The following is a 21,393-nucleotide window of genomic DNA, read 5'->3' as shown; positions in this document are numbered from 1 at the left end:
TATCTTAAATCAAGAGAAGATACTTCAGGTAGGAAGACTGGGAATAAAGCATATGGACTAGTAATTTAAAGGCCTGGGCTAGAATTGCCTATGAAAGACACTCAACATTTTAGATTCATGACATATAGTTAAAATGTTGTTTGTTTTTTTTTTTTCACATTGCCTCCCAAAAATACATTCACTGGAGTGGATGAAGTTCCCAGAAGTGTGGCGGCTGCTGGGGGTACCTGAGTCAGGTTGGACAAAATGCTTGAGGGCTTGAGGCCCTAATCCCAAGCACCATTGCCATGTGGTGAGCGAATCCTGGACTTGCGAGTGGCCAGAGCACCAACGTTGCTGGGCTTTACATGCTGGCCACCTGGCAGTGAACCCTGGGTTTTAGGGGTTTGGAATTACTGACTAGGATCATCCACACATAAGTCCACTGTACATTCAAGTGAGGAATGAATCCCGAGGGACTTCCGATGATAGGGCCACTGTACTCGCAGCTAAGTGAGGAGATTGAGACCTGGTGGTTTGGAGGGGAGAGTCTGTAAGATCTGTATGGGTTAAACTGATGTACCAGCTCACATAGGAGTCTTGAGTAGGGCTTGTTAGCATGGAACATTGCTGACTAGCACATGCCAGACCATATGAAAGGTAGGGCTGAGGACCTGTACCGAAGGGCTGGATCCCAGTACCTGACTGAATGTTGGAACAGGGGATGGGTCACATTAGACAGGGCAATGACACTAACCAGCACATAAGCAAACCAGGTACGGGGGTAGATTCTGTGGGGGATATTTGGCCCAACTCTGTGAACATACATGTCCCATTGGTTAGCTTGAGAACTGGGGTGATGATGGGCTAAACTAGTGTGACCATGGAACCTGCCACACTCACTGGTACAGAATAAGAAAAGACTGGGCAGTGGGCAGGTCCAGGTTGAAGCACCCACATGTGCATCCTAAGTGTGAGGTGGGCTGGGCTGCAACACTTACCAGCTCATACAAGACCAAGATGGAGGGGCAGGATATACTGGATAAGGGCCTATGACCCACTGGCATGTGTGAGATCTAGGTCTTGGAGTGGGCCAAGTGGGGGAATGTGGGAAACTACCTCATGAGTCATAGGTCCCGCTGATGAGCATATGGTCCAGGCCTCGGGATTGTGCAAGCAGGGCAAAGTACCATTGGCAAGTGTGTGGGTTAGTTTTAGAAGGGGGCGGACTGGGCAGGGTTGAGGAAACCTTAGATCACAAGCAAATGCAGAAACGAAGTTGGAGCACAGGACATGCTGGGCTAGGCTGTCACACCTACAGATCTGCATAAGCCATGGATGGGAGCAGACTGAGCAGGGCCAGGTTCCAGCACCTGCCAGCTAGAGTTGGGACTAAGAGCAGACCAGTTCAGGCCAGGCTATAGCACTGTAAGGCAAAGGTGAGGGACTGTGTCAAGCTGCGTCAGAGAAACCACTGGCACAGGCAAAATCTGTGGCTGGGAACAGACCTGAATGCGCAGCTTAGAGGATGCCTTGGCTGTGTTATGGTTCCCACTGGTGAGTGCAAAGTTGAGAGTGGAGAATTCTACCTGATCTGGACATGGTTGCATCCTCCCCTGGCACGAGTGTGGACTGAGTCTGAGATGCTCATGAAGAGTGGGGTAGGTGTAGGATGGGGCTGGGTTGGGTCTATGCCCCTACTGAGCTACGCATGAGCTGTGTCTGGGTATGGACCAGGGTTTGTTGGGCTGTAACACCCAATAGTAAGAATCAGAATGGGTGGAAGGCCAGTCAGGAAAGGCCATTGTTCCTGCTAGGACAGGAGAAGGGCTGAGTAGGGCTGACCCAGGCAGTCACCAATAGACTCAAGATCTGGCACTGGGAGAGATTCTGATGGAGGAGCTTGGGGAACTCTTCTATTAGGACACAGTCCCTGCAGATAAGCACAAGAACCACAATAGGGAGCAGCCCAAACCAGTCCAGGGAACGGTAACTACCAGTGCATATTTGGCTCAGATTGGGGTCAGGCCAGTTCACATCACCTGCTGGTGAATCTGAGTACCAGAATGGAGTGTGGGTAGGGTTGGTTTGTGTCACAACCCATGTCAGTTCACATGAGGGTTTGGACTGGGGGCTGCCTGGGCTAGACTAGGCTAAAGCCCCCACAAGCATGAGCTAGAATTGAGGGTGGGGCAGGCCCAGCCGGGCTACAGCACCCATTCACAAATGCCAAGGTGAGGCAGGCCATGCCAGACTGGGCCACAGTGCCCAACCAGCACATGTGAGAACCAGTGAGGCTCCTCTGCTGGGTCACCAGTCCCACTGGTGAGCATGAAAGCTGGGATGGGGATAGACCAGGCTGGGCTACAACACCTGTTGGCTTCAGGTGAGCTGGATTGGAAACAAGCCAGGCTCAGTTGACTGTTCCTACTAGCACATGCACAACCCAGAGTGGGATTGGGTTGAATAGGCTTTGCTGCAGCAACTGCTGGCAGATGCTGGTGCCAGATGCAGATTCTGTCGAGACAAACTGCAGAACCACCTAGAGAGTACAAGATCCAGCAGGGGAAGTGAACCATTAGGGAAACAGTGGGCACCTCCCTCTTGGGTTGCCGTGAGAACCAGGACTAGGACATGCATGAATAGACAAAAAGTGGTACCTGATGGCACATGTGTGGACTGGATAGCAGGGGTTGGTTGAACTAAATTTCAAAGCCCATTGACACGTATGAGAGCTGAATTCTATGTGGGATGGACTGGACTAGTCTGCTGTACATGCAGCAAGTATGGGAACCAAGGCAAGGGTTGGGCCTGTTTGGGGTTATTGTGAGTCGTTCTGAATAGGCTGTAGCTCCCACTGGTGTACGTGAAGGCCGAGTATGTGTTCGGCAGGATCGGGCTGGGTTTCAATGCCCATTAGTCTGTGTAGAAGACAGGACTGGAGGCAGAACTGACCCAGCAATTGCAACTAGCAGCATATACATAAGCTGACTGGGGTTATAGACTGTGCCAGACCCTGTACTGGCAAGCACATACAAAAAAAAAAAACCTCAGATGAAGTTTCTGTGGGGATTCCTGCATCTGAATTGCTGGATTTAGAACCCCAATCATGGGGAAAAATTACAGGTTCCATGGGCTGATCATAGAGAGTTGGGCCTCCTCAGTGGCATAGTTGGAGTAGTGGATGGCATGTTCAGGTGCACATGGAGACTATGCAGTACCTTGGCATCTGTAGAGGACACCTGGTATCACAAAAGAGGACAGATTACAGAACAAATCAATCAACCACCCCAGCCAAGTGTTGGTAGTGAGTACCTGGGCAAATGGAGACTCTAAGGTAGCTATGCCAACCAGTAGTGTTTGGAGAGATTTCATCTTGAGTGGAGTGGTGAGACTGGCAGTAATTCATAACTGTTGAACTATTGAAACCTCTTGAGCAGTGCCCTCAGAGCACGTCAGTTCAGGGATCCTGGGATGGTTGCGAGGCTGGGTGTGGCTTCTCCCCTTATATCCCTCCTTCCCCCAGATACAAGAAGGAAAAAAAGAGCATGTGGAAGTGGTGATCTCACCCACCTTTTTGTAGTCCTTGACCCTATCACTCTAATCAACTATGTAAAAATCATCAAAAATAAAAAATAATTTTAAAAAATACATCCACTGAGGGAAGGTCTTCCTGACCATGATTAAAAATTTGGGCCAGTACCCATTGTAACACATCCTTGTGACTTCCCAGACCTACAGAATATTTGAAATGGTCTCTCCCCTGAGCACTTTGGTGGATCCTACAGGACACCTATTCCTGAAAACTCCTGATCCCTGGGTCATTAGTTCCTTCTTTTGCAGCCCCGTAATCATCTGGTAGACCAGCTTCACACATAATTTTCTGGGTCTAAAATATGTCTAGGCTGATCGTTCCTATGAATTATCTACCTCTGATCCATGGGTATCCTAATAAGTTCAGGCCATTGTGAAAATATACTGTAAACTAGGTGATTTGAACAAAAAAATGATTTCTGATAGCAACAGAGGCTAGATCTGAGATCAGGGTGCTCCAAGGTTGAATTCCAAAGAGAACTCTTACTCCGTGCTGAATGACTGCTTCCTCGTTTTTCTCACACGTAAGAAAGAACAAGAGACAGAGGGAGCATGAGCCTGGTTTTTCCCTCTTCCTCTTGTGGTAAGTCCACAAGGCTACTTCATTAGGGATCCACCCTTTTGACCTGCTTCAACTTGAGTTGACTCCTAAGCACCCTTTCTGCAGATACATTCGCATTGGAGGTGGGCCTTCAACACATGCATTCCGGAAAGGCCAAGTTCAGTCCAGAGCAATGGGAAACACTCACACATCCAGTTCCCAAACTAATAACCATCTGATCCTCACGCCTGACACTGAATCAGCCATCAACCCTTCTATGATGCCCAGATTGGCACTATTTATTTATGCACCATCTAAATTGAGGGTTTTTTTTTCAGTCATACATCTGAGAATTCTACAAATTGTTCTGTGGCATGTGGAGGCACCAGTACACCACAATACTACAATTGTTGTGGACGTGAGGAAATGATCATCAACCCAGTAATGTCAGTCAGCTCACATTAGCTCATCCAATAGAACTCAGTGAGGGACATAGTTATTACTATTGCTATGCTTGAAATGAATTTAATTACAATGATTGCTTTAAAATTTCAAGTTTCACTAGAAGTTTCTATAGATTGGTTTTCTTTCTACTTATCAAACAGAAAAATATAGTAATAACTATCTCAAAAATCTAGCACTAGTATTTTTGGCAACATATTTAGAAAATTAGGATTCTTTTTTTTAAGATTTATTTATTTTTATTGCAGAGGCATATATACAGAGAGAAGGAGACACACAGAGAAGGATCTGCCATCCACTGATTCACTCCCCAAGTAGCCACAATGGCTGGAGCTGGGCCTGATCCAAAGCCAAGAACTTGGAGCTTCTGAGTTTCCCAAATGGGTGCAGGGTGTGTTTAGCGCATGCTCAACTGCTTTCCCAGGCCACAAACAGGCCTGGGATCCAAGCTGGCACCCACAAGGGATCCTGAAAATGCGAAGCAAGGACTTCACCCAATAGGCTACCACGCTGAGCCTGAAAATTAGGATTCTTAAAAATGATTCTTGAAACACAAAATTACTTTATTGCCTAAAATAAGTGAACAAAATTTCTAAAATTAAATACCTGCAAAATATTCTGAATGTGGTGCTTGAGGTATAAAGCCTGATTTTTTTTCCCCCTTTAGGAAAGCCAGTCTGTGGACTGTGTGTACTGTGTATTAGATATAAGAGAAAAAAGGAAAAGAAAACAAACAGTTGCTTCAAAGCCAACAAATCTTGAGTATATTTGGATTTCTAGAATGGTTGAATTATAATCAACATGGAAAAGAAAACATCACTAAAGCATTCTCTTGACCAAAATACACACTCCACCCTTCAGCCACTTCCTCATGCAAGCATGTGGACATAAAAATTATTTGCCCTGCCCTGTCTGCTTGTTAACTAACCACTACAGTGAATAAGAGGATTTTAGGTCCCGTTTGCCCAAACATGTCTATGAAAGGCACTAAGAGATGCCTTGAGCATGTGATAATTTGATTATCATTCCAGCATATAGAAGCATCATGAAAAGGAAGATTTTTCCTTCAGAGAATTGTTACTGAAATGTTATACACTGCAAACCAACTATGAATGATATCTAATAAATAAACAAGGCCAAACAGAAATAACATTGATCACCAACATTAAGAAATATTAATAAAAAAGAAGAAAAAAGAAATATTAAAAAGAATAGAAAGAAAAACGGTTCATGAGAAAATTTTTTAAAAGTTCTCCTCTTTTGAACCTAAGGTTAAAATGGCATAACATAATGCTTATTATTTTAACCTTTTTAGTTTTCTATTTATTTACAATAAAGACACATAAAATACATTCATACTGTTACACAGCCATCACCAACCACCCAGCTCCAGACTCTTTTCATCTTGCAAAATTTAAACACCATATTCATTAAATAATTGCCATTCCTTCTCCCCTTGCCCCCTCCCTCTCCCTCCCAGTCCCAGACAGCTACTTTCCATCTTCTTGGTTTTGACTACTACAGGCGCATAGCATAAAGTCGTTTCACACAGCCTTCAACTTGACATGTTTTATTTAAGGTAATGTGCTCAAGGTACATCTGTGTTGCAGCATTTGTCACTAGCTCCTTTCCTCTTAAGGTTCCATAATATCCTGTGGTTTGGATAGATCTCACTTTGCTTATCTAATCATCCTGGAGGAATCTAAGTTACACCCAGCATTTTGCTATGTTCACTAATGATGCTGCATACATAACGTAAAGGTATCTCTTTGAGACACCGTTTTTGGTTGGGTCCTTGACATATACACATACAAGCGAAATTTAGGATTCAAATACTAGCTTTGCTTTCAATTTTTTGAAGAGCACTGCATTTTTTTTCCCACAATGACAGTACTGTTTTAACTTCCCACCGACAGTACACAAGGGTTCTACCATTTTGCAGTTCTCACAAATATCTAATACATTCTGTTCTTCGTTCTTAGTTATCCTAATAGGTGTGAGCTGACATCTCATTGCAGTCTAGATTTGCATTTCTCTAATGACTAGTGATGTTGAGCATCTTTTCTGTGTGCACCTTGTCATTTATATAATCATCCTTGGAGAAATGCCACTTAAATTCTTATCCCATTTCTGAAATGAATTGTTCTGCTTACTCTTGAGTTAAGGAGTTCTCTATATGTCCCAGATATTAGTAGATTCATAGATACGTGAGGAAATTTCCTCACTTGTCATGCTAATGCTGAGAATGAAAATAACAAATCATGCAGCAAGAGAGAGAATAATTTTTACTGTCAAATGGCCACTATGTTGTTCTTCTCTGATGCAAGTTAAGACATAGGAGCTTACCAGAGGGAAAGGAAGGGGAGATGTAAGTGAATATGTAAAAGGCAGATTCATTCAAATATCTGTTTTCTAAAAATAAAATTTTTTTTAATTTACTTATTTTACTTGAACGTATTGGAGAGGAGGAGAGGCAAATAGAAATCTTCCATTTTCTGCTGGTTCATTGCCCAAATGACCAAAATGGCCAGCACTGGGCTCATGCCAAAACTGGGAGCCAGAAGCTTCCAGATCTCCCACATAGGTGCAGGAGCCCAAGGATCACCACACCAGTCCCTATAAAAACCCATTTAATACAGTCCAAAAACTACTAAGTGCTTAGACTGATAGTGTTTTCACCCCTGAATGTGAAAAACCTCTTTTTAGAAAAATGAATTTCTCTTTGAAAGTTAGAGTTACACAGACAGGAGAGACAGAGGTCGTTGTTGTTGTTGTTGTTGTTGTTAAGATTTTTTTTTTATTGGAAAGACAGATTTCCATAGAGAAGGAGAGACATCCCCAGATGATGGCAATGGGCAACACAAAGTGAGGCCAAAGCCAGGATCCTGGAGCTTCCTCCTGGTCTCCAAATGGCTGATAGAAGCTCCAAGACTTGGGTCATTTATTGCTGCCTTCCTAGACACCTTAGCAGGGAGCCAAATCAGAAGTGGAGCAGACAGGACATGAGCTGGTACCCATACAGGATGCTGATGTCACAGGCTATGACACAGTGCCAGCTGAATGTCCTTTATAGGCTGAGAAGATTTATTGTGATATTCTGTGCCTACACATCTTGCCAAAACCACATATTATTGAGTCATTTCATTATTTATTATATTCTAACCTAAGCATTTTTCTTCATGAATCATCCAATTAAATGAGTACCCTTTACAATGGTTGAGGCTTCTCCTTATAAAATCAAACTCATTGATTTAGCAACATCAACCAGCAAGAAAAAAAGGCACCAGCACCTTTTCCTTGGAATGAGGTGCTGATGTTTGCACAGTTACCTGAAAGCCCTATAGTCAATGTCAAGCACAAGGAATCCAGGACTAGACTAGATGCACGGCCACTACGAGACATTCTCGCAGCAAAGGCTGAGCTAAGGGTCATCTCTGTGAGCGATAGGAAAGTCAGTGTACTAACATGCCTGGCCAAGGAATAATTCTCACCCCTAGTATTTTCCACACAGAAGGATGACTCCGAGATCTGGAAATAACAAAAAGGAAAAAATTGTGAGATGCTAAACAGGCCTTACCTTTTTCATATTTTCAGCTGAATTGGTACATTTGACGCATTTTCCTAGGTGGGCGGTTGATTCCAGGAAAAACACATTTGTTTTCTAAGAGACAGTGAAAAGAGAGAATGAAATTTTATCGCCAATAAACAGAATGATAACTATTATTATATTTCAGATTTAGATCTCTTCAGGAAAACATCTGATGCCAATGAAAAACAAAATCTTACAACTGTAATCATCTTTTTCTTTTTAACACTTGAACTTCATACAATCATCCACAAAGGGTCTTACACAAAGCGTCTCTCCAACCGCCAAGGCTGTGAGGGCTTCTCTTGAGATGTCGCTCCGTTTCTCCTGAACTACAGTCTGAGATAATAGTATTCCGTTCTTGCGGAAAACATGATAATTCTGAGTGAGACACTTAGGCCAATAAGTATTGCTGTACTAGGCCTTAAGAAACATCTTGGTCCTAGCAAACTTAAGGTGTACTTACATCTATATTACACTCAAAACCGTAGCAGACATATCTACACCACTCCCAGACACTCTCACAAACACAGTTTATTTCAAATAGCTTTACACATCTCTACAACATCAATCTGATGATGTCAATATCTAATTTTTATTTATTTGTTTAATTGGAAATTCAGATTTACAAAGAGAAGGAAAGATAGAGAAAAATATCTTCCATGCTCTGGTTCATTTCCTAAGTAGCTGCAATTATTGGAGTGGAACCACTCCAAAGCCAGGATCCAGGAGCTTCTTCTAGGTCTCCCATGCAGGTGCAGGGTCCCAAGGCTTTGGGCCGTCCTCAACTGCTTTCCCAGGCCACAGGCAGGGAGCTGGATGGGAAGTGGGGCTGCCAGGACACGAATTGGCGCCGATATGGGATCCCAGCACATGCAAAGCAAGGACGTTAGCCATTAGGCTACTCTGCTGAAACCAAAATCTAATTTTGGGGCTGTAACTACCACCTCCAGCAAACGGAATTGATCTAAAAATCATTATACAGTCTAACAACTATCACAGTGGATCTTTCAGTCATTTAAATAATGTTGAGGAGAAATCACTAATTTAGTATATTGCAGTATCCACATTGCAGTATCTAGGTTCAAATCCTGGCACTGGTACTTTACTCATATTATTTGCTAATGAAATCTGTGAGGCACAGTGGCAATGTCTCAGGTCATTGGGGGCCCTGCCATGCTTATGGGAAAACAGGAACAAAGTCCTAGCTTTACACGTTAGTCTGGTTTGGTGCTATTGCTTACAGACATTCACAATGAGCTGTGGGATATGAGTACTCTATGTAAGCTATGCCTGAGATCTGTCTCTTTGACAATCGAGTTAAAAAAAAAAAAAGAACAAGTTCCACTGGTGCAGTTAATGACCTGAGACTACATATTGTCAAGAGGGGAAATGTCAGTGACCAAATATGTAAAAATTTATATAAATCTAAACATGAACATAGGAAATAGGTAATTGGCACATTATGCTAAATTAAAGGTAATTATTTTTGAAGTTATTTCTTTATTTTGAAATTCAGAGGAAGAGACAGGGAGAAGTTTTCCATCTACGGGTTCAATCCCCAGAGATTGACAATGATCAGTAATAGACCAAATCAAAGCTAGGAACCAGGAGCTGCGTCCAGGCCTCCCATGGGGGCATCAGGTACCCAAACACTGGAGCCATCTTCTGCTGTTTTTTCCAAGCCATAGTGGAACTAGATTAGAAGCGGAGCAGCCTGGACACAAATTGGTGTCCATATGATATCCTGGCATTCCAGCCAGTGACTTTACCCAATAGTCCACAACACTGGCCCCATAATTATCCATTAGTGATATAATAACTGATGTGTTTTATCCTTTTTGGAGAGGAAGCCATATGTGAAAACTATGTTCATGGATTTTGATGTATTTCAGCTCTGCATCTGGAAATCAAAAGTGTGCTCATGTGAGTTTACAGGGATTCTAGGACAGGATGCTTCATGTCAGCAGGTCGGTCTCAGGGATGAAGGTTCTTTTGTGACTCATTCTGGTTGCTCCACTTTTAGAAGGCCATTGCCTTAATTCATTGTGTGGGGAGTAAGAACAAGGGATCAAAATAAATACTGCAATACAACCTCTTGCTTCCAGCTAGACTCCCTACTTCTCATGCCTCTCTAACAAATGCAATGTTGATAAATGACTTTGATAATCAGAAAGAACTGGTGCTATATCTGTACCTGAGATCTGCAAGAAGAGCTAGCGTGTACTGAACAGCTAATATATTCAAGGTGTTTTACATGTGGTATCTGAGGGTTGGAAATTACCAGCAATATGGCCAAAATCTCCTAGTGACAAAACTTCATTAAGAAAATTGTTCCTTAAAAATGTTCGTATTTTTCCTCAACAGATAGCTATCTTATTCAAATATTTCTGGAGTACCTACTTAGGCCAGATATTATTTATATAGATTCATCTAACCTTAATGAAATCATTGAAGTGTTGCTATTATTATCCCTAGTGCACAAAAGAGAAAACTATTGTTTAAAGAGTTCCTTTCTCTCTTTCTCTCTTTCTCGCTCTCTGGAAGGCTGATTTTCAAAACAAAGAAATAGTTCTTTTTTAAAGAAAGTTCCGACATGCACTTCATGCATGTCTCATAGAATCACTAAGTGATTGTCCTGCAAGCAGAATGATAGACTCGTTCACAGTGGACAACACAACTTTGCAGGAAACAGATTGCACCTCTCTCTCCTATTTCTTGTCTCTGTCTCTCAGACAACAGCAGAAATACAAAGCCAGTCTTTTCTCTGAGTTTGGGAGTAATGCCTTAGGAATATTCACAGCCCTCAGACATCCCACTTCCTCACATCCTGTGGGGGAAGTATGGTTACATGACTCAGTGTAAGTTGGGAATCAGCCCAGAGCTTTTGGAATATCAAGTTCAACACATAAAAATGAGAATAGTGCCCCATAATAATCTTCACTCCCCACTAATGTTGATTCTAAAGATGTGAATCATTCAACAAGAAGCCAAATTCTCCACCTACGTGCTTTTTGAGCTATCAGGAAAAAGCATTTTTTAAATGTGAGTGGTTAAAATACTTCCCTTTTGTTACACTTTTGATAAACACAGAAATAACAGAATAAATTGAACACAGAGGGTGTGCATATAGAAATGAGAGAGAAAGAGGCAAGTACCACATCCACATGTCACAAAGCATTGCAAAAATCAGTCAGCGATCAAGGTATTCAGATGGCACAGGCAACACAGTTAAGAAACTGATTTTCCAGACAAGAAACAGTCAGCTCTGACTCTCATATCCCTCACTAGGTAGGACACAAACGTCAGTTACTCCTCACTAAGTTATTGAATATTTCTCTGCACACCCCTCCTGAAACTTTCTTGCTCCTCAGTTGTTAATATATGGCTTGTTAGAGTTATAAGCCTGTTTGGATTATCATAAAATTCACAAAGTTCAGTAAAATCTCACTTGAATAAGCTGCTAAATATAAATACGAAAAAAAGACATGAGACAGCTGAACAGTACCCTACAACCATTTTAAGGTTTACAGCAGTCAGCTACGTATAAACTAAAATTAAGATGTCAATGAAGTAGTTACAGGATGTGGTTAAAAACTTGCATTTTCTAACACATTGGTCATTCAGTAGCATATTAGTTAACTTCATGATGTTGTAAATTTCCATTTTTCTTCATGTTGTTGAGTTTATGTTGTGGCTTTTCATTTGAGAAGATGATATTCTGCCATTACTTTCAAATCAATGAAACTCCTGAATTTATCTTGACAATAACATGCTGGACTCTGCATGGTCCCGCAATGATGGAATTATGACTGTTTATAGGCTGTGCTACAGCAATAATATGGAGGAAATCAATATGGGGGAGGGGTTAGAGGGAATCCCAGAGTCTATGGAACTGTGTCATATAATGAAATAATAATAATAATAATAATAATAATAATAATAATAAAGAAATTGGTTTTCAAATCTAAACTCTTAAGAATGATTAACTTCACAAAACTTTTTTGTCCCCTTTTCATTATAGACTTTATCTGAGATATCAATTCCGAACAGTCTTCTTAAGCCAAGAGGAATGGGAACAAATCTGTGTAGCTAACAAAAGATCAGAATGCTTTTTATTTGTTTGTGTTTTTTCCTAATGGTCCCATTGAATTGTTTTATTAAACTGGCTTATTGTTGGATATTTGTTATTATAACACAAATTAATTCAAAAATATTTGGAAAAGATTTCAGAAAAAAATTTCAACTTCAAACAATGTAGCTCAATAATCCAAATAGTTGATGTCATGCTCCACTTTTTGTTCAAGAAAAGTTTCTTTTGTGAAATACATGAGCTCTTGCCAACAAGTCAGTGTTCTCAGCCCCGAACTTAGTTTGCAGCTCAGACACTGAAATCTTGTTTTTTTTTTTTTTCCTGTCTTCTAGAGCAACAGATCTCAGAGAACCATGTAACACTTTGGGTCATCTACTCAGGTTGTCATATTTTAGTCTTGAATCTCGGGATCTTAATCTCCTGTGATGTCTGATGTCTGTTTCAGGAAACAGAATTGAAAGAGAACCCTATGAGTAACAACTCTTTCAGCATCTTATCAACTAGAACCCAAACCAATCAAAGCAGGCTGAAACAGGACATTCCAAGCCAGTCAGAGTCACGTATTCCTGTACTGTTCAGTCATAATGATGGTTACAGATGTAGGGTCATCATATTAACCAGCTACATAATTAGCTTGGCTGCCTGAATTCTAAACATTCGACTATTGCAAATAACTACTTTTCCTCTGAGTCAAGTAGGCAATCATCTACTTTGTCTCTTTGACCCTCAGAGAACTAAGGGGTAAAAGAAGTAGAGAAAATTACCCAAAACTTAAAACTGCATACATCGCCCTGGTACAAGAACAAAGCTAATGCACAAAACAAAATCACACGGGAACTACTTTGAGCAGTGGAACTGCAGAATTCATCCTGATGTTTGTCCTTTGCCTCTACTTTCTGCTGCTCTGTCCTTTCTGACACACTTCTCCCTTCACCATTCTTTACCTTCCTGGTGACCTATCGCATTTTGACTCTTTCCTTTCCCCTGTGAGGCTGAAGGCTCAACCCTCCTTCCCCAAGTAACGGATGAACACCCTGTCCAGGTGTGGGCCAGGCAAAGGAGCTGTATTGGCTTCTGTTCGGTTCACCTTCCTCCGAAGTCACTCCTGTGCTGTGTCATCTGTTCTTTTCTTCCATAACCCACGAAAGTCATGCAAAAACAATCACTTTCCTGTCCAACAGTGAACACATTCCAGACGTGAATTCTCAGTCTGTAGCCAATTGTTCAAAATTCAGACATAAACATACAGAGTTCTCATCAACTGCTTCTCTGAGGAAGGTCTCCTCCCCACCCGTCTGTTCCCTCATACATCCCCGTAAGAGCTGAAGGCATCGCATTCCTCTGCCCTGTGTAAAACTTTATCTTCTCCGTGTGCTGGGCGGTCGTCCACAGACCCTTCTCATTTATGATAGGGAGAAAACAGCTTTCCAGGCTGAGTTACTGTCTATAATGATCTGTCTGCAGTCTCCCCTTTCCTTGCCCCTGCAAATCTGTATTTTCTATTTTCCAAGTCGTTTTGGTTTAACTGATTCTTTCCCACGGTGTATTTTGTTTTCTCAGCGAGCTTTACTTTGGGGCTGGCGCTGTGGCACAGTTTACGAAGCCATTGCCTGTAACTTTGACATCCCATATGTGAATGCTGTTTGAAGTTTCATCAACCTCACTTTCTTCTTTCTGCCAATACACCTGACAAGACAGCAGTGGATGGTCCGAGTGCCTCAGTCCCTTCTGTCCACATGGGAGACGTGAGTGGTGGTTCTGGTTCCTAGAATCTACTTGGACCAGCCCTGGTTTTTGTGTCCATTTTGGGGAGTGACTCAGAGGATGGAGGATTCCACCCTGCTTTCCCATTACTCTGCCTCCTTTCCAAATGTGTATGAATAAAATATATATTAAATACAGAAATATTTTAAAATATAACAAGCTTTAGTTCATTGGGCCTGGAAACATGCAACCTGCTCTGAATATTAACAGTAAACTCAGTTATCCTCTCTCTTTCATGACTCAGACTACTCTCTTATCCCTCTGCCCTGAGATGCTTAATACAGAAAGACCATTTGAATTAAACATACCAAGCTTGGCATGCTTCTGACCTCCCCAACTTTTTGCAGTTGTCAGAATAGCTGTGCTGTCTTTCTGCTCAAGCAACCCATGGACATGGGCCTCAAGTGGTGGGAACTTGGGGATATGTTTAAATTAAGAACTGGGTTTTGCAAGTGCTACACAAGAGTAGAACAGAGAAACTCAATGTTGAAAAGTAAGTGAAGAGGAGGCCACACATTGCAAAATCCATGATCCATGTGAACCAGGATGACGACAACAAAGAACACATTCGTCTACGTGAACAGGGAATGCTACCAGCAATCATGATTACAAATAATAGATGAAGGGGAAGGGAGTGCTTGTTTTTTTTCTTAAAATTTAGTCATTACTTTGTCTGCTACAATTTAATTAATAACAATTACCCAAACATTCAATTTCCAAAAACATTTCCTCACAAATGCCAATGTTCTAATTCTCTTTGGTCTTTTTAGTCTCTCCCACTTGGTTGAAATTTCCTGGCTTCCTTTTGTGTTCAGAGAATACATATGTTGGCACTTATAGGATTCCTTCCTGGTCCATCTTCCCTCTTCGTTTACATGAGTTTAAATATATGTATCTATTGATAATTACTCTGTTTATATCTCTGGCACAGACTTTGGTCTTGAGGTCACACTTGAATATCGAGTTCCCTGACTTTGGATGATTCATCCAAAATGGAATTCTTGTTACTTACCTTGATCCACCACTCACTCCCAAGAACCTGATGTTCACTGAGAAGTCCCTATTTTAGGCACCATCATTATCTAATTAAAGATATCAGAAACTGGAAGACATCTTGGGAAAATATTAACGATTCTACCAACAATATATATCTTTCTTCATTAGTCCCACCAGAATTATAAAAATATGTACCTACTCTGCATCTCCATTTCTCAACTGAAAGTCAACTTCATTCTTCATGTAGCTGGCAAAGTGATCACCTTAGTCCTTTATGCTGTTATAATAGAATACCTGGGATTGGGTAACGTATAAAGAACATGATTTGTTTTCCTTCAGTTTCTGAAGCCTGATAAGTCTGTGATCAAGGGGCTGGTGTCAAGTGCTGGGTCTCACTACAAAAGAAGGGTACAGGGAGAGGCAAAATAAGAGGAAGGGGGCCACCACATCCTATAGCAAGGACCCCATGGCTGAGATAATGGCATTAACTCATTTGGGAAGGTGGTTCCAAATATCGCCTGTGAGGCACCACATCCTTTATTTTTTTGAAATTACTTTATTTAGACAAATATTCATTAGTACAAATAAAGAAATAAATGCTTTTAAGGAATGATATGCCCTAGAGGCAGAACCTGGGTCAATACAGAATTTATCTCTATGCAACAAATTTTGCGTACATAAGCAAGATAAGATTGTCCACATCCAGCTGCCTCTGCAACTGGCCTGAGCTGGCCGTGTCTCCGGTGGAATCACTGGACATCCACAATCACACTCAGGCTGAACTGTGCACTGCTCACACTTTCTGTCGCAGATAATTCAGAGTCTCGTAGAAGTCTCAGTTCACAATGTGGATGCTACCAGCTGGAGTCTTGAGATACTCATAATTTTCTTTGGTGCAAAGGTTACCAATGCAGAAAATGTGACTCTTTCCTGGCATACTTTTTAATTAATTTATTTGTTTTAATTTAGCCAGCAAACTGCTGCATCCAGTGGTGGGAATGTGCCCATTTCCTAATAACACTAACATCCATCACCAGCTCTCCTCTTGGTCACCGCAGTCGACAATGCCGTCTTCCTCTGGCTCTTTGTTCTTAACTAACAGCATGATCCATACATTTTCTGAAGACCCTTCCTTTTCTTTCCTTTTTAACAGTTAAATCTTCATTTCTGTTTATGTATTTTCCTAGTGCAATATATGCAGTAAGAATTCAGATTCACTTTTTCCAGATGAAATTCTTTTCAGATTTATTTACCATTGTTCCAATATAACTTATTGAATAATCTTTCTCCTCTTAATTAGAAATTCCACCTTTTCTTGTGTGACAAATTTCCACTTGCCCTTGAATCTTTTTCTTTATGTTTTATAGGATTCTACTGTTTGGACTCCAGCAGGACTTTGGAGGCCCCCCATCTGAATTCCACAGTGTGGAGCACATTTCCAGCACAAGAAATTTGGGGGAATACATTCAAGTTACTGAAATGATTGCTTTTTATTCAGAGTATCTTATTGTGCCCTCTTAGTTAAAAGTCTTTCAGTAGTTTCTCATTGTATGAAAGTAAATTCCATTTTCTTGTCCCAAATCGTGCAGTCTCCCGTAGCCCGGCCCTCCTGCTTCCTCACTGCACCTCCGCCACACAAACCTCTGTCATGACTTTTTTGCCAGGAAGATTCTTCCCTTTTTTGATCAAATGGCTGCCTCCTTATCATCTTGAGTCTGAACTTAAAAGTCGTTAGCTTTACTAAACTTTTGTTTACTGTCTTACACCACTTAAGTACAAAGGTTGGGGATTAATTGTCTTGCTGCGAGTATTTCTTTTTTTAATGGTGAAAACCATGTATTTAGAATTAGAAAGCTGGATGCAGTATAGCTGATCCCAATTTGATGGCAACATGCAGAACATCGTAATCGGGAGCCAACCACGTGTACGCCTTCTTTTCTCCATCAGGCCCGATCAGGAATTGATTTTGGACACATCGATGTCATAGAACTTCTTCATAGCTTGTTTGATCTGGTGCTTGTTGTCCTTGACTTCCACAGTGAATGCAAGTGTGTTGTCGTCTTTTATTTTCTTCATAACGGACTCTGTGGTCAGGGGACACTGGCTCTTCCTGGGGTGCTCCTCTAAGGGTACTTGGGCTGCTGCTGTTGGCGCCGCGCCTTGGTTAGCAGGAAGGTAGATGGGGTCAAATCTTCTTGTGGCTGTGGACACCTTTCAGCACCGCCTTCTTGGTCTTCAAGCCTTCGCTTTGGCTTTGGCTTTGGGAGGGGTAGGAGCTTCCTTCTTCGACTGTGTTGCCATTTTCGTGAAAAGTGGCACTTGGATTTTTATTGCCTTGCACAGTGTATGACACATGACAGTATTCAGTAAACACTGATTGAATGAATCAATGAATATCAAAGTTAGATAATGGATTACAACTAGAATAATAAAGACAGTTCATGCATGTTTACCAAACATTTAACCTAGTTATGACTATGTCTCATTTCAACATGTCAGATACATTTTGTTTTAAATGTTGATCACAGTAGAGCGCTTACTTCACATACACATGATATGTTCACAATTAATAGTCATGTGTTTATAGCTCAACTCAGACAATTAATTCTGTCTGAAGCTTGTTGGCTCCTAATTTAAAAAAAAAAAAAGATTTGGGGAAATTTTTGGATAGTTTTAGCAAATTTGTATGTCTGCAACATAAGCAAAAACTTACACTTTTATTGACCTAATATCTGTACAAACTAAATGCCTTAGCCAAGCAATTAATAATATGTAAATATTATGATTTATTAGTCTGCAAATGATTATGAGATCATTCCATTTAGTTTTTGATACAAATAACTTCTACTGCTATTTTCTTTCTTTATTCCCCATACATTATATTCTATATTTATATTCTAAAAATCACAACTTTGATCCCAATCATCCTAGGCTGACAATAAACATGCTGGATTTCATCAACTTTTCTGTACACTGAGGGACTTTAGCATGAAACAAAGAATGTACTGTTTATAAAGCTTTATTGGCTGGATGCTAAGATAACAGCTGCAAGCAGTTAACTTTGGGAGATTCTTTCTTCCCTGTGCCCTCCCTTTGGTCATTTAAATCCTCCTCTGACCAACACATAAACAAGCCCTAGATAGAGACTTTTTAACTGATCTAATTTTCTACAAAAATAGGTAACACTTGCTTATCTTTGCTTGAAGATTTTGTTTTAGAAGTTATTAATAATTTTTAAAATTTTATGAATGTACAGATTGATAGTTAATGGGTGATTACACAAGACAATTTTGCTTACTATTCTCTTCATGATTAACACTTTTTGAAATATCCAATCATGAGCAGGCATTGGAAAGAGCAGTTGCGATGTCACCTGGGGAAACCTCCAATCATGGGGGCATTGGAAGTAACAGCGGGGGTGCCACCTAGGTGCCTATTTTACAATGCATGGTTTGATTACTGGCTGTCCACCAGTTTCGAGCTGCCTGCTAACTATCACACTGGGGGATTGGTGGCGAAGGGGTTCAGTCCCTAACATCCATAATAAAGATCCAGATGGAGTTCCCAAATCTGGGCTTTGGTTTTGACCTCATTCCAGTCATGACAGGAATGAAACACTGAATGGAGAATCTCTTTCTTTCTCCCTCAAATAAAATTATTTAATCAATAAAAAAAATCAACACAAAGGACTCTAATTCAGTGTTTAGAGATGTGAAAACTCTATATCACGCACCATTACTGAAATAAGACTGGACTCCACACTTCCAAATCAGAATCACTCACCATGCAATATTCCACTGTGCCTCTAAAATGATTGTCAAGTCTAACCACTGATACTATTAACCTTTCCACTGGAACAGATTTGGTAGCTAATGTAATGTTTACTGTGTGTGCACATGATATAATAGTGAAGCGTACAATGCTTCAACTGAATTGAAATGAATTAAATGAGATGTTCCATACACATTTGGTTTAGGAGAGTTCTTAAGAACTACTGGGATAACCATAACCTTCACTCTTATCCTAAATAAAAACACTATAAGTAAAAATCTTTGCTAAAGCATAATGTAAAAAAAAAATGGAATTATCAAGGAAAAAACTATGGGACCAATGTTGTGGCATAGCAAGTAAAGCCACTGACTGCAATGCCAGCAACCCACCAGTTTGAGTCCCAGGTGCTCCATTCTGATCCAGCTTCCTGATACTGCACATGAAAAAACAGCAGAGAACAGTGCAAGCTCTTGCACCTCTGCACCTTTGTGGGGAACCTGGAAGAAGCTCCAAGCTTCTGGCTTCACACTGGCTCAACTCCAGCTAATGTGGCCACTTGGGGAGTAAGCCAGGGGGAGGAAGACCTCCGTCTGTGCCTTTCAAATAAGTTAATAAATAAGTTAATAAATAAATCCTTTTTTAAAAAGAAGAAAACTATAAGCAATAAATATACACAAATTCACACACAGTAACAAGACATGAATTCCTTTTTTAGCTTCTTTTGTCCTCATTGGAATGAAGAAGTGTAGGCAGGGTTTAATTTACTAAACAATAAGTGTAGCAATTGGACAGCCTGGTACCTCTTGACACTCATTAATTTGGGCTGTGCTTTTCCCTATAAGAAAAACAGGCCAGGGAATTTAAATCAGTTGCCACAGGAAAAACGCCTACCCAACAGAGATGACTGGCTTAAAACTCCAGAGTCACATCCCAGTATTTCTCAGTTGCAACAGACTTTCTCCTGATTAGTACACTGCCTAGAAGAAGACACTGGAAGAGGAACTTGGAAAGAAGAGAGTAAAGTGAATTATCAGATGAGTTACCGAGGTTTTCCATATGTCTTTTGGACTGTCAACACAGGGCTTCTATGAGAGAAGTGAGTCTGAATTCTCAAGGCTTCCACTGGTGGTAATGAATTAGCTGCCCTACCATGACCCAGCTGGCACTCACCACATGCCGTCCTCAGAGTAACAGAGGGAAGTAACTGTTCTGTGGTTCAGATGAAGTGGATTAGCTAGGAAACAGCAGAGCTTCCAACAGAAAGCAGAGCAGCATTAGTAATGGCAGAGAGGGAAGACTCAAATTTAAGGACACAAGATGGAACAGAGAGGCAAGGTAAGAATGTGGTCTTTGAGTCAATGGAAACTGAGCGTGAATCGGTACTATGCTCTTTACTGACTGGGCGACATGAGAAAGTGACTTAACCTCTCTAAGTTCCGTTTAGTTCATCTACGACACAAGAGAAAAAGTGCTATCCTGTACCAATTAAGTAAGGCAACCTGTAGGAAATATCTGACCCTCTAGAGATGTCGGTGCTTATTTTGAAATGCAATGAACTAAACAAAATGAACACATGGCTTTTGGAATTGTGTGGATTTGATACACTTCCATTGCATATTCTAAAATGGTGCCTGGCACATTGCCAAAGTCTAGCAAATTGTCAGTTCCTTCTCCTCCTCCTCTCGGGTCCATCCCTTTCTGTCTGCATGCTAATGTGCGCCAATTGTCTCAAATTGTAGTGTGCATCCGAGTCACCTGGTGGGCTTGGTAAGACAGATGTTTGGACGTCGTCCATAGAGTGTCTGATTCCAGGAATCCAGAGCGGAGCTCAAGTGCTTGCATTTCCAACAAGTTCTTAGAGGATGCTGTAGTGGCTCAATTGTGACATTTTGAGATTAAGATGAATGCAAACAAATTCCTTTCGGTTGCTTGAGGAACAAAACCTCAGATTCATAGGTCCTGCTTTTAGTTTATGTTCTAAAACTCTATTAAAATCCATCACCTCAGCCTTCCTTAGTGTACCCTGTCACTGGAAGAGATAACAAGCCTTATTTCCATTCTCAGTTCTATGCTGGTTTGAGTTCTCTGTTCCGCTACATACTGCTTTTTTTTTAAAAAACTTTTATTTTTATTGGAAAGACAGATACACAGAGAGGAGGAGAGACAGAGAGGAAGATCTTCCGTCCGATGATTCACCCCCCAAGTGAGCGCAACGGCCGATGCTATGCCAATCCGAAGCCAGGATCCAGGAACTTCTTCCAGGTCTCCCACGCGGGTGCAGAGTCCCAACGCTTTGGGCCGTCCTCGACTGCACACATATGGGATCTCAGTGCGTGCGAAGAGAAGACTTCAGCCACTAGGTCACTGCACCAGGTCCACATTGGATACTTTGAAGACCCTGTGCAGCTACAGTGTAAAGGAACAACATTACTCCTCATGCTAGCAAAACAAAGACTGGTAAACTGTATTATCCAGGATCGTGTATGTTTCCTAATTAAATACCAGAATTGAAGTAGACACATATTAAATTATTCAAACTTTTCCTTAAATTCTCCACTTTAGATAGCTTATAACTATCTGGATATCAGAATCTTTTAAAATTTATAG

Source organism: Ochotona curzoniae, unplaced genomic scaffold (genome assembly GCF_017591425.1).
Source record: "Ochotona curzoniae isolate NIBS_2020 unplaced genomic scaffold, NIBS_Ocur_1.0 contig_4514, whole genome shotgun sequence".
NCBI classification, from domain to species: Eukaryota; Metazoa; Chordata; class Mammalia; order Lagomorpha; family Ochotonidae; genus Ochotona; species Ochotona curzoniae.
This window is presented reverse-complemented; position numbering follows the sequence as displayed.